The sequence below is a fragment of the Papaver somniferum genome, chromosome 5 (assembly GCF_003573695.1).
Source record: "Papaver somniferum cultivar HN1 chromosome 5, ASM357369v1, whole genome shotgun sequence".
NCBI lineage: Eukaryota > Viridiplantae > Streptophyta > Magnoliopsida > Ranunculales > Papaveraceae > Papaver > Papaver somniferum.
In genome coordinates this window covers 177,051,959-177,063,785 of record NC_039362.1, presented here as the reverse complement: position 1 = coordinate 177,063,785, position 11,827 = coordinate 177,051,959, and the positions used below count along the sequence as shown (strand labels likewise).

Genomic DNA, 11,827 nt, shown 5'->3' with positions numbered 1-11,827 from the left:
CTCTTTATCTCTTGTCGCAGCTACTTGAGTTGTGAAACTCTGCGATGCCTTAAACAAGATGCAAAATGATCCCTTTTACTGGCTCTTGCTTGCGACATAGGTCCCTAAATTAAGGGCCAATTCCGTGTTGTACCAAAGCAGCTCCATACTTTCACATTGTGAAAGTCTAATGTGTAGGTACATTTAATGTGTCCATATCCTGTGTACTTTTCTTTTGGTAAACAAAAGCGATTGTCTTCACATCCTGTAGTTTTGTTTTGGTAAAAAAAAGCTATCCCACGTAAAAATTGAGACAATGAAACTTCCCAACAGTACATTACTATCGTCTCAACAGTTGATATTGTGTAGTGGGAACGTTTCCACAAATCTCCACCTTGTCTCCATTTTTGACGCCAATGATCTTAAAGAACTATCTCCACCTTGGCATGATAAATTGTACCAATTTAGTGCTACAAACTTCAATGTCTCTGCGCCATTACAGCGCCTTGCACCCAAAGGTGTTTAATTTCTGAGGATGTTTATCAAACTTGAGCAATGCTCAAACTTGATTTCGGGTACCGTCTTGGTCATCATGTCGGCTGGATTGTCGTGAGTGCTTATTTTTCGAAGACAAATATCACCGTTGTCGACAATTTCTCGTATAAAATGAAAGCGAATGTCGATGTGCTTGGTTCGCGCATGATGAACTTGATTTTTTTCTAAATGTATAGCACTTTGACGGTCACAGTAGATTTCCACATTTTCTTGAGAAATTCCCAAGTCACCAACTAGGCCTCGTAACAAAAAAGCTTCCTTGACAGCCTCTGTAACCGCCATATATTCCGCTTCTGTAGTAGACAATGCAATTGTTGACTGCAACATAGAACGTCAACTAACTGGGCCGCCAACTAAAGTAAACATGTACCCTGTTGTAGACCGGCGTTTATCCAAGTCACCTATGTAATCTGAATCCACATAAACTTTGACATAAGACCCCAAATTTGAATCTCTCTGGTACACCAAACCAACATCCAATGTGCCGCACAAAAATCTCAAAATCCATTTCACAGCATTCCAGTGTTCTTTTCCTGGATTAGCCATATACCTACTAACCACACTAACTGCTTGTGAAATATCTGGCCGAGTGCAAACCATTGCATACATGAGACTACCAACCGCACTCGCATAAGGAACCTTGTTCATGTAATCGCGTTCCTCATTTGTTGATGGAGACATACTTGCTGACAGTTTCATATGAAGTGCCAAAGGAGTCGCAACAGGCTTTGAGGTTTGCATTCCAAAACGTTCCACAACCTTTTGTAGATATTTCCTTTGACTAAGACGAACACATCCTCTACTTATGTCTCTAACAATCTCCATCCCAATAATTTTCTGTGCTGGACCCATATCTTTCATTTCAAACTCTCTACTCAATTCAAACTTGAGCTTGTTAATTTCCCCCATGCTTTTGGCAGCAATAAGCATGTCGTCAACATAGAGAAGTAAGAAAATAGAAGAACCATCTTGCAGTCTCCTGAAGCATACATAGTGATCAAATTCACTTCCTGTAAATCCCCTATCAAGCATGAAGTTATCAAATCTTAAGTACCATTGTCGAGGCGACTGTTTTAGTCCGTACAAAGATTTCTTCAACTTGCATACCAAATTTTCTTTACCAACAACTCTAAATCCTTCGGGCTGTGAAATGCATATATCTTCCTCCAAGTCTCCGTGTAAGAACGCAGCTTTGACGTCAAGTTGTTCTAACTCGAGATCAAAATAACCCAGCATAGCCAAAAGCACCCGAATAGAAGTATGTTTTACCACCAGAGAGAAGATCTCATGGTAGTCAACGCCTTCCAATTGTGCATAACCTTTTGCTACTAATCGCGCCTTATATTGTACACCGGTTTTGGATCCCGGAACACCATCTTTCTTGGTAAAAACCCACTTGCTTCCAATAGACTTCTTTCCATTTGGTAATGGTACCAATTCCCAAGTTTGATTTTTGCGAAGAGATTGCATTTCCTCTTCCATAGCAAATTTCCAATCCTCCACATGAGGATCCTTCAACACTTCTTTGAAACTAGAAGGCGCTTCATCAAACATTGTTAATGCAAAATCCATAGTGTCTTGGAACCTTGCTGGCTTCATAATTGCTCTTCTTGGTCTGTCGCATGCAATTGATGGTTGTTCTTCTTGTTGTTCTAGGTTATGTTCATTAGTAACCTCCTCATCTATAAAAGTATTTTTCTGCGGATCTTCATTTATAGAATCATCTTGAGTATCATTCTCAAAACTTGAGATCCACCCTCTCTACTTGGCTCCACCTGAGAGTCAACCACACCGGAGGATAACATCGGTGACTCATCAAATGTAGCATCTCTGCTCACCACAAATTTACCCAATTCTGGGCACCACAACCTGTATCCCTTAACACCTCTTTGGTATCCCAAGAAAATACCATTCTTGGCGCTTGGATCAAGCTTATTATTCTGCACATGGAAATATGCAGCACACCCAAAAGATTTTAAGAGAATTTAACATTACTGGTTTTCCGGACCACAACTCATATGGAATTTTGCAGTTTAAAGCCCTTGATGGTGATCTGTTGATGAGAAAACACGCCGTGTTTAACGCTTCTGCCCAAAACTCTCCACCCAATTTAGCATTGGATAACATGCACCGTGTTCTCTCCAATAGGGTGCGATTCATTCTTTCCGCCACCCCATTCTGTTGCGGTGTCCCTTTCACTGTGTAATGCCTTGCGATACCTTCCTTCTGACAATACTCTATAAACTGATCAGATTTATATTCCCCGCCATTATCCGAACGAAGACACTTGAGTTTCCTGCCAGTCTGTTTTTCCGTCATCGCTTTCCACTTCAAGAAAATGTCAAATACTTGATCTTTAGACGCCATGGGATAAACCCATACTCTCCGTGTATAATCATCAATGAAAGAGACAAAGTATCTTGAGCCTCCAAATGAAGTAAACCTTGAAGGTCCCCACACATCAGTGTGAACATAATCAAGTCGTTCCTTAGTGTTATGAATTTCACTTCCAAATTTGGTTCGATGTTGCTTGCCAAAAATGCAGTGCTCGCAAAACCCCAGTTTGATGGACTTAACACCAGTAAGTAGTCCTCGCTTGATTAATATAGTCATACCCTTTTCACTCATGTGGCCTAACCGCATATGCCAGTCTTGTGTTGGATAACTCCGACTCTACTGCTTGTGTTATAGCAGCTCCTCCTGTTATTGTGCTTCCATAAAGGAAGTACATATTTCCTTGTTTGTTGCAACGAATTAAAACGACCGCTCCATGAAGAACTTGAAGAACTCCATAATTGACAGTAATTTTATAGCCGCTTGAGTCCAACGATCCCACCGATATGAGATTTTTACGAAGTTCAGGAATATGTCTAACATCTGTTAAAGTTTTTACAACACCATCATGCATCTTGATTCTTATCGTACCAATACCTACAGTTTTGCAGGAATGATTATTACCCATCAAAACTGAACCGCTCTTCAATTCTTTATATGTAGAAACCAGCTCTTATTGCGACTCATGTGATATGAGCATGCTGAATCAAGAATCCAACTATCCGTAGTATTGTCGTGTGAAGTAATATCTAGCACATCGCCTGAATCGTCTAAAGAAACTTCAGTAACCACCGCCGCTTCTTTAACCTCTTTCTTCCCGTTACTTTCCTTAAATTTAAGACAAACCCGCTTCATGTGACCTTTATCGTGACACCAATAGCATTCTAGATCCCCTTTCGGTTTGGATTTGAATCTAGATTTGCCATTGAATTTTCTTGGCTTTCTTTCATTAGTTCTTCCGCTGACAAACAACCCATCAGCTGGCCGCTACAGATCCTTCTTTCTAAATTCATCAGAGAGCAAGGATCCCGTGACATCATCAAGTTTGACAGTGTCTTTTCCGTGCAAGAAGGTGATAATTAAATGCTCATAAGAATAAGGAAGAGAACATAAGAAAAGTAAAGCCTTATCCTCATCATCAATAATGATTCCGACGTTTAACAAATCAGTGAGTATTCTGTTAAACTCGCACAAGTGTTCATTAATATTAACACCTTCCTTCATCCGAAAAGAATATAATTGCTTCTTCAAATGAAGCTTACTCGTGAGAGATCTCGCCATATAAAGCGACTCGAGTTTCTTCCATATTTTTGCAGCTATGTTTCCTGCATCACATTATATGTGATCTCTTTCTCCAAGCATAGTCTGATGCTACAACATGCTTGAAGATCAAGATCCTTCCAATCTTCATCTTTTACATCCCCGGGTTTCCCTGAAGACCCCAACAAAGTTTTGTGTAAACTTTGTTGAATCAACATATCCTTAACCTGTACTTGCCACAAGCTAAAATTAATTTTTCCATTGAATTTCTCCACCTCAAACTTTGCATTTGAAGTTTTTCCAAGTTTTGATGTCATTTTCTTCTCCTTCGATCTAAGTACTCGGCTCTGATACCAGTTGTAGGGAATAGTCGTGCACTACTATCACCTTTGATTATTGCGGAAAGTAGATCAGTGAGAAAACACACCTAGATGAAACAGAAACACTCAATGAGATGAAGAAGCACACAACGATTTGCGTGGTTCGGCAAGTTGCCTACATCCACGGACAATGAAGATTGTTTCACTATAATGATTCAAGAACATTACACACTGATTTCTCACCAAGACCTTATAAATAAAGTCTCACTTACAACTCTCTGAACACAAAAGAAAGCTAACTCTCTTTATCTCTTGTCGCAGCTACTTGAGTTGTGAAACTCTGCAATGCCTTGAACAAGATGCAAAATGATCCCTTTTATAGGCTCTTGCTTGCGACATAGGTCCCTAAATTAAGGGCCAATTCCGTGTTGTACCAAAGCAGCTCCATACTTTCACATTGTGAAAGTTTAATGTGTAGGCACACAAGGGCTTAACCCGTGCCATAACGGCACGGGATGCCTTTTTCTCTAATGCAACATTGTTTGCATTCGGCTTATTTTATTTTTTCCACGGGAAATAGTTTTGATATTCAAAGAGGTTTCGGCCAGAAAAATGATTAGTTAACTTTTTGTTTTTCTTAAGCATGTTATTTCTATTTAGTATTCAGTAACAATGTTGTCCCAGCTTGAAAATTAAAAATAAAATAAAATAGAAATTATCTCGTTTACTATTTCATCCAACCGTAATTTTAAACTTCAAAGAAAATATTTTCTCTAACAATAAATATGCCTAACCTGCCAACCCAATTCCATGACATTTATGAACTCATTACTGATAACTAAGGCTCTACGGCGTGAAGCAGAGACCCATAATATTTTCCCTACTATAGACTATTCTTTTTGTGCAAATGTGAGAGTTTTATAAAATTAGAGAACTCTTGGATATTGGAAGACTAAGATATACATGTGTGAGATGAAAAATAAACTTCTAAAAGTAAATCAGAACATGTGCAAGATCATCCCTCAATCATATTGATAACATAAAATGATAGCACAAAATTGAACAAATTCATGGATAATTTTTTTTTTTTGCATGAGTAGCGTTCTCACATCTAGTGTTACTCAAGTAATTTGGAACACTAAAGAACATATATAGTCATATTGATGTCTGTGTCGATATAAATTGAACTAACCATTTGAAGAAGTGTCATTCGTTTCGGAAAAAAATCCGACACAAACTTATATCACCTTCAATTTGTAGAAAACACATAAGGTTTAACCAGCCTTGAGATTAAACAAATACCCCAACATTGGTCAAATAATGTCTACAAATCCGGGATCATTATAGAGTGCCAATGGGTAAAAAGAAGAGAATAACACCGGTGTTACAAAGAGAATACCTTATATGTATCAAATTATGTTATCTAAACATGTATTCAAATTTAAAAAATTATCAACTTAATACAAAAATATAGAAGAACCCAAGTTGAAACAATACTTGCATAAAACAACACCTAAGAGAATTTCATAATATGAAAATACCTTCAAAAATCGCCATTAGAGTTTTAATAGCATGCCTTATCAAGAATTACGATAGGACGAAATCACCAAATTAATATGTGGAGAGTTCATTGGATATGTAGCAGTTCAGAGAAGTTTACAGTGGTAGTGATGGAGCTCCATCTAACTGTTGTTCGATTTATTATTTTATTTTTTTGAGAAGGTTTTTGTTTACCTTGGAGAAACCGAGAGGGAGTGTTTCATTGTATTCAAAATCATTCAGAAAGCCAAGCGCCAACTTGAGGACTACTTACGGGATCTCAATACAACCATAGATTTATCTATTGAAAGGCGAAGTCTTAATGCTAAATATGTAATTTAGAGTAGTTATTATATAACGTGACATGCCAGTGTTTTTTATTTAAATTGTCATGTATTTTAATCGAGTTTATTTTAACATTAAGACGATCAACCGCATCTTATACTTTATAGTGTTACCCGTTTTGTAGCGGCACAAAATTAACAAAGTATATTACTACTCACGAATGCCCGTCTGAAACACAAAACCACCGCATCCCTCGAAGGATGTTGGACGATTAATCGCAAATGTCATGTATAAAGTTGAACAAACTTAGGTCGTTAATTAATTTATTCTCTAATGTTTTTTTTGCTATATTCTCTTCTGTATTGCAATTAATTTTATTTTAATACTAAAAACAATGATTCACATGATCGGTTACCAAGGATAACAGGGGCACCATTTGATCCAATGTTCATAATCATTTTGTTGTGTATGGTTTGGTATCATTTAGCACCTACCGTTATTAATTGTGTCAAAAACAACCAACTACATCTTTCACAATACAATGTTACCCGTTATTTTTTTCTTTTTTTTGCTTCATTTACCCACCACCACTAAAACCATCCACCTCCACAATTTCTTCCACCACCACCATTGTTACCACCCCCACCACTCACCAACACCCTCCATAGCTTTCACCATACTACTACCACCACTATTATATATTGAAATAATAATTACCAACGGGCAATTGGTCTAGTGGTACGATTCTCGCTTAGGGTGCGAAAAGTCCCGAGTTCAATTCTCGGATTGCCCCATAAGTGTTTGTCCTTTTACAAACCATAATTTTCTTTGTTTTAGAAATAATTAATACTTTTTACTTTAATTTATTAATGGAAATATGTTATAAGAAGAAAAAAAAAAGGGACATTTATGATGAAATGAAAAATTAATAAATTATTCATTATGAGGAATAAAGTGTATAAACCATGATCATGGATTTATCTTCTCCCTAGATAAATCTTGGCCACTCTTTATCATGCCTAATTTGTCCAAATCTTGTTTTGTATTTTAAATTTAATGTGTCCATATCATGTGTACTTTTGTTTTGGTAAACAAAAGCAATTGTCTTCACATCCTGTAGTTTTGTTTTGGTAAACAAAAGCTACCCCACGTGAAAATTGAGACAGTGAAACTTCCTAACAGTACATTACTATCGTCTCAATAGTTGATACTGTGTAGTGGGAACGTTTCCACATATTAGACATAATTATTATAGTTCTATTATGTTGGAAAATAGGCACTAAAACAGGGTGAAGAAAAGAATGTTGTATTAGGGTTCAAGCTCTAATGAAAGATTCTTTTCGACAATTATTCGACCATTTCTCGATTGAATTGGCGAGTACAAATAGGTCAATGAATATCGCCGTCAGGATACTTGAAGCCCCACAACAGTTGTTGGATTCAAAGCTTGTACGACCTTGATCCAACCAAGAACACACTGGCTTTGATACTGATGATGCTTGTGAGAAAGAAAACAGAGAAAGTTGAGAGATGTGTTTTGAATGAAAACAAGTCTCCTATTTAAAGAGGAAATTACACCCTTTGGAGATGACTCTTCATCTCTACAGGCATCTTTTCAGATTGAACAGACGCGTCTCTTCCTTCAATGTGTCCAATGGTGAAACGAGTTTTCTGTTCAGTTTTCTAAGATTGGACCCCGGGAGCAGTCTAACTGTCTTCAATTCAAGAGTATGTTGAAAATATCCAACATATTATACAGAGCGTTACATCATGGATTAGCTGTCCTTCATTTGGTTATGAGATTTCATCCTCCGACAAATTAATTATTTCAGGCTGTTTATCCACCTAGTGTTACATCACTGAGAAGCCTTTTGATAATGAGATCTCATCCAATCCGGCCAGGCTAACCAGTTCAACGAAACTATTCAGCCACTCTCATCCTAAATCTGGTAGATTAATTAATGGCGTTCATCAGCAGACTAATTAAAAGGTTGGTGGTCTCCCTTCTAGCTGAAGTCAACTTAACCAGAACGCTTGTAAGAAATTGAAGGTGCTGATCCATGATGCAACACTCACTCTGTATAAACTATAATATAGAATATGGAGAGAACATGGCTTTTGATCAAATGCTGCTACTATAACCAAAATAATTATCACATGCATACATGTTACAATATGTTTTTTTTTTTGAAGCATATGTGAGGGTAGCTTGACTCGATCTTGATTTGTTTTATGACTCCCGTCGAAAATGATGCCTGCAACGTTCCACAACTGGATCAGCTGATCCAAAATTATTCATATTGGTAGGCGAATTGGATTGAAAGCTGTATTTGAACTAATGGAACAACTTAATTAATCATAAGTACAGAGCAGGACACATAAATTCGAATGAACCAAAGGGAATCATATGATAAGTCCAAATAGACTTTACAATCTCCAACCTCACCAATTGCAAGCACAAACAAAAGCAACACACAAATTAAAAGAAAAATCACAACATAATTAAGCATGAAAATGGCGTTTACCTCAAACGAATAGTTTCGATATGCTGATTTGAAGACATTAACATGACTTGTATTCATCGATGGACATCTCAGAGGGAAATGGCTTACGAGCTGCATAACTAATTCCAGCGTTGTTACACAAACTCCAAACGTCCGGATCGAACCTCGCCTCTTCCCTGTTCGGAGTCAACTCTTCAATGTTGACAACCACTATAGGATATATTCCTCGATAAAGAAAGTTTGCTTGAACGTTTGTCGTATTATCGTCTCCAAATCGTGGACCACCTTTCGCTTTGGTGATCGTCAAAGGAATGTTTTTCGCGAACGCTTGAACATCGAGTTCCTTGAAGGGGACCCAGTTGCTAGGAACTGTTTGAATAGTGATCCATGGTTCCTCAACCGACGACCCATCTTCTGTAGCACCACAACACGGAACAAGTTTTGATGTTAAATCTGAAACTTGTTTTTCTAGAGCTTCTAAACCGGAAAGTATTTTCTCATCCCTCGGTCTGATAACTTCAGCTCTAAGATTGGAGATTTGGGCTTCTAAAAATAAAATTCTTTCATCGTTAGCTTCTTTTTTTTTTATTGGAGAATATAAAATTCATTCACTAGAGAGTGCTGAGCTACCACTAAAAGAAACAACACAGCTATTTAAACTGGACAACACAAAACGAGTAAAGGGGAGTGCAAAACATGGAACAAAAAAACATTTCCCCTACTACATGTTTGAAGCTAGTTACTACTTAAAAACCTCCCAACCGTGCATGAAATCCACAAACTTAAAATGCTTAAAGGATTCATGAACTCGCGCCCAACTGAATAAGGAAGCCTTCACTTGAATAATAACCCTTTCTACTGTTTTTTCCTTGTTGCGGAAAACTCTATCGTTCCTTTCCTCCCAGATTTGCTGCCATATGGCGAAAGGCAAACAGAATTTAAGAAATTCCCTTGGTTCGGTACTGAATTTCAACTGCCAAGACACAACGAAATCCATACATGAATCTAGCGGCCTCCATCTAATTTCCAACAAGTTTAAGAAATGATCCCACACGTTGTTTGCAAACTCACATTGAATAAAGATGTGTGAAATTGATTCGTCTTCTTGATGACACAAACAACAGTTAGTGTTTGTGATTGCCATCCCTCTTCGACGTAAACGATCAATAGTTGGTAATCCATTCATTGCTACAACCCAAACTAGAAATGACACTTTCGTTGGGATGGCTGAATTCCAAATGTAATTCGACGGCATTCTGCATTGTCTTGCTTGAGCTTGAGTTTGTCCTTGTAACTGTTGTTGTCCATCAATCATTTTGTAACAAGAAGAAACTGAGAATTTTCCATTTTTACCCGGAGTCCATGACCTTGTATCTTGTTTTGTTCCTAAATTGCTAGGATCCCCAATAGTTTCAATAAGCGCAACAACATCACTTATATTTTGTTCTCTGAAACCCGATTTAAAGCCTAAATCCCATGATGGAGTTTGCACCCATTTCTATTCACCATTCTGTGTATCACTCTTCATTTCTTGCTCGACTTTCTCCAAATTTTACGAAAGAGCTCCTTCAAGGGTTGTGCTGTTTTCCAACTATCTTCCCAAAAACGAACATTCTTACCACTCGATACAACTTGCTTAGTCCCACTTTTCAAAATTTTTGATTGCTTAAGAATATTTTTCCATAACGCACACCCTTGAGTCTGGTTTGTTTGTGGAGCAGTCCATGCCTCTTCATCACCTCCGCATTTCTCTTGGATGATTTTGCGCCATAGACTAGATTTCTCTTTTCCATATATCCAAAGCCACTTAGTTAACAGGGCTTGGTTCATTAATCTTAAAAATTTAACCCCTAAGCCACCTTCTTTTTTTTACCTGCACACCTTTCGCCATAAGACCCAATGCATCTTCTTTCCATTTTCAGAGTCTCCCCAAAGAAAATTACACATGATTTTTTCCAATGTATTTGCTACTGATGCTGGAATTGCAAATAACGAGAGATAGTATATTGGCATCGAGCTTAAAACACTCTTAAGAAGGATCAACCTCCCTCCTTTCGATAAGTATTGCCGTTTCCATGGCGCTAGCCTTTTCTTTAGCCTATCAATAACCGGATCCCAAATACTTATCCTTCTTGAAGAACTACCAATAGGAAGTCCTAAATAAGTAATTGGAAGGCTTCCAACTTCACACCCCAGTACGTGAGCACATTCTTCGCAATTACTGGCAGCATCTCTTACTCCAATAATTGAAGACTTTTCCAAATTAATATTCAATCCAGTAATTTGTTGCAGCTCAATTAGGATTTGCTTTAATGCCATAAACTGTGCAGGATTTGCATCAAGAAACCCAATCGTATCGTCTGCAAACTGTAAATGCGTTATTGGCGTTCCATTGCTCTTTACTTTGAAACCGCTTATTAACCCATTTCTTTCTGCCTTCTTCGTAAGAGCTGAAAATACCTCTGCAACCATTAGAAATAAGAACTGCCAGAGGGGATCCCTTGCCGAAGGCCTTTCGATCCCTTAAAGATGCCTGTTGCTGCCCCCATTAACCCCATCGTTAGCTTCTTTCTCTTTCTTGTAGTTGTTGACTTCATCTCTAAGGATGGAGTTTTCTGATTCTAAATCAAAAACTCTTTTATCTAGAGATTCTTTCTCGACTTTGTTGTTGTTGACTTCATCATGAAGAGAGGAAATTTTCCCTTCTAAGTCAGAAACTTTTCCTTCAAGATCTTGTTTGTCAGCCAACAGTTCTATAAATGATTTTTGTTTCGTAATACCAGGTAGACTCCAGAAAGGCGTATTTTGTTCCTCACGTGTCCACGTACCTGTCCCACTAGCAAAGTTAATCACAAAACCGTGAGAGTTTTTGTACTTATGATTCCCACTATTCCCAGATTTGAAGGAAGCCTTGAAAGCGTCGAAATCGCTCTCTTTATTATTTCCCAAAGAGAGATGTTTAGAGAAACTTAACAATTCGTACTCTTTCAAATCGTTTCCAGCAATAGGGCTGCTACCGTATTCTTTTGTAACTCTACACACGTAAAACTG

General features: G+C 37.8%; 1 non-coding gene across 1 annotated transcript; it reads left to right on the top strand.

The window, feature by feature from the left end:
* Window positions 1-6,993: 6,993 nt before the first annotated feature.
* TRNAP-AGG lies at window positions 6,994-7,065 on the top strand. The gene has a single exon. It is a non-coding gene; the product is annotated as a tRNA-Pro (tRNA).
* The last annotated feature ends 4,762 nt before the right edge of the window (window positions 7,066-11,827 follow it).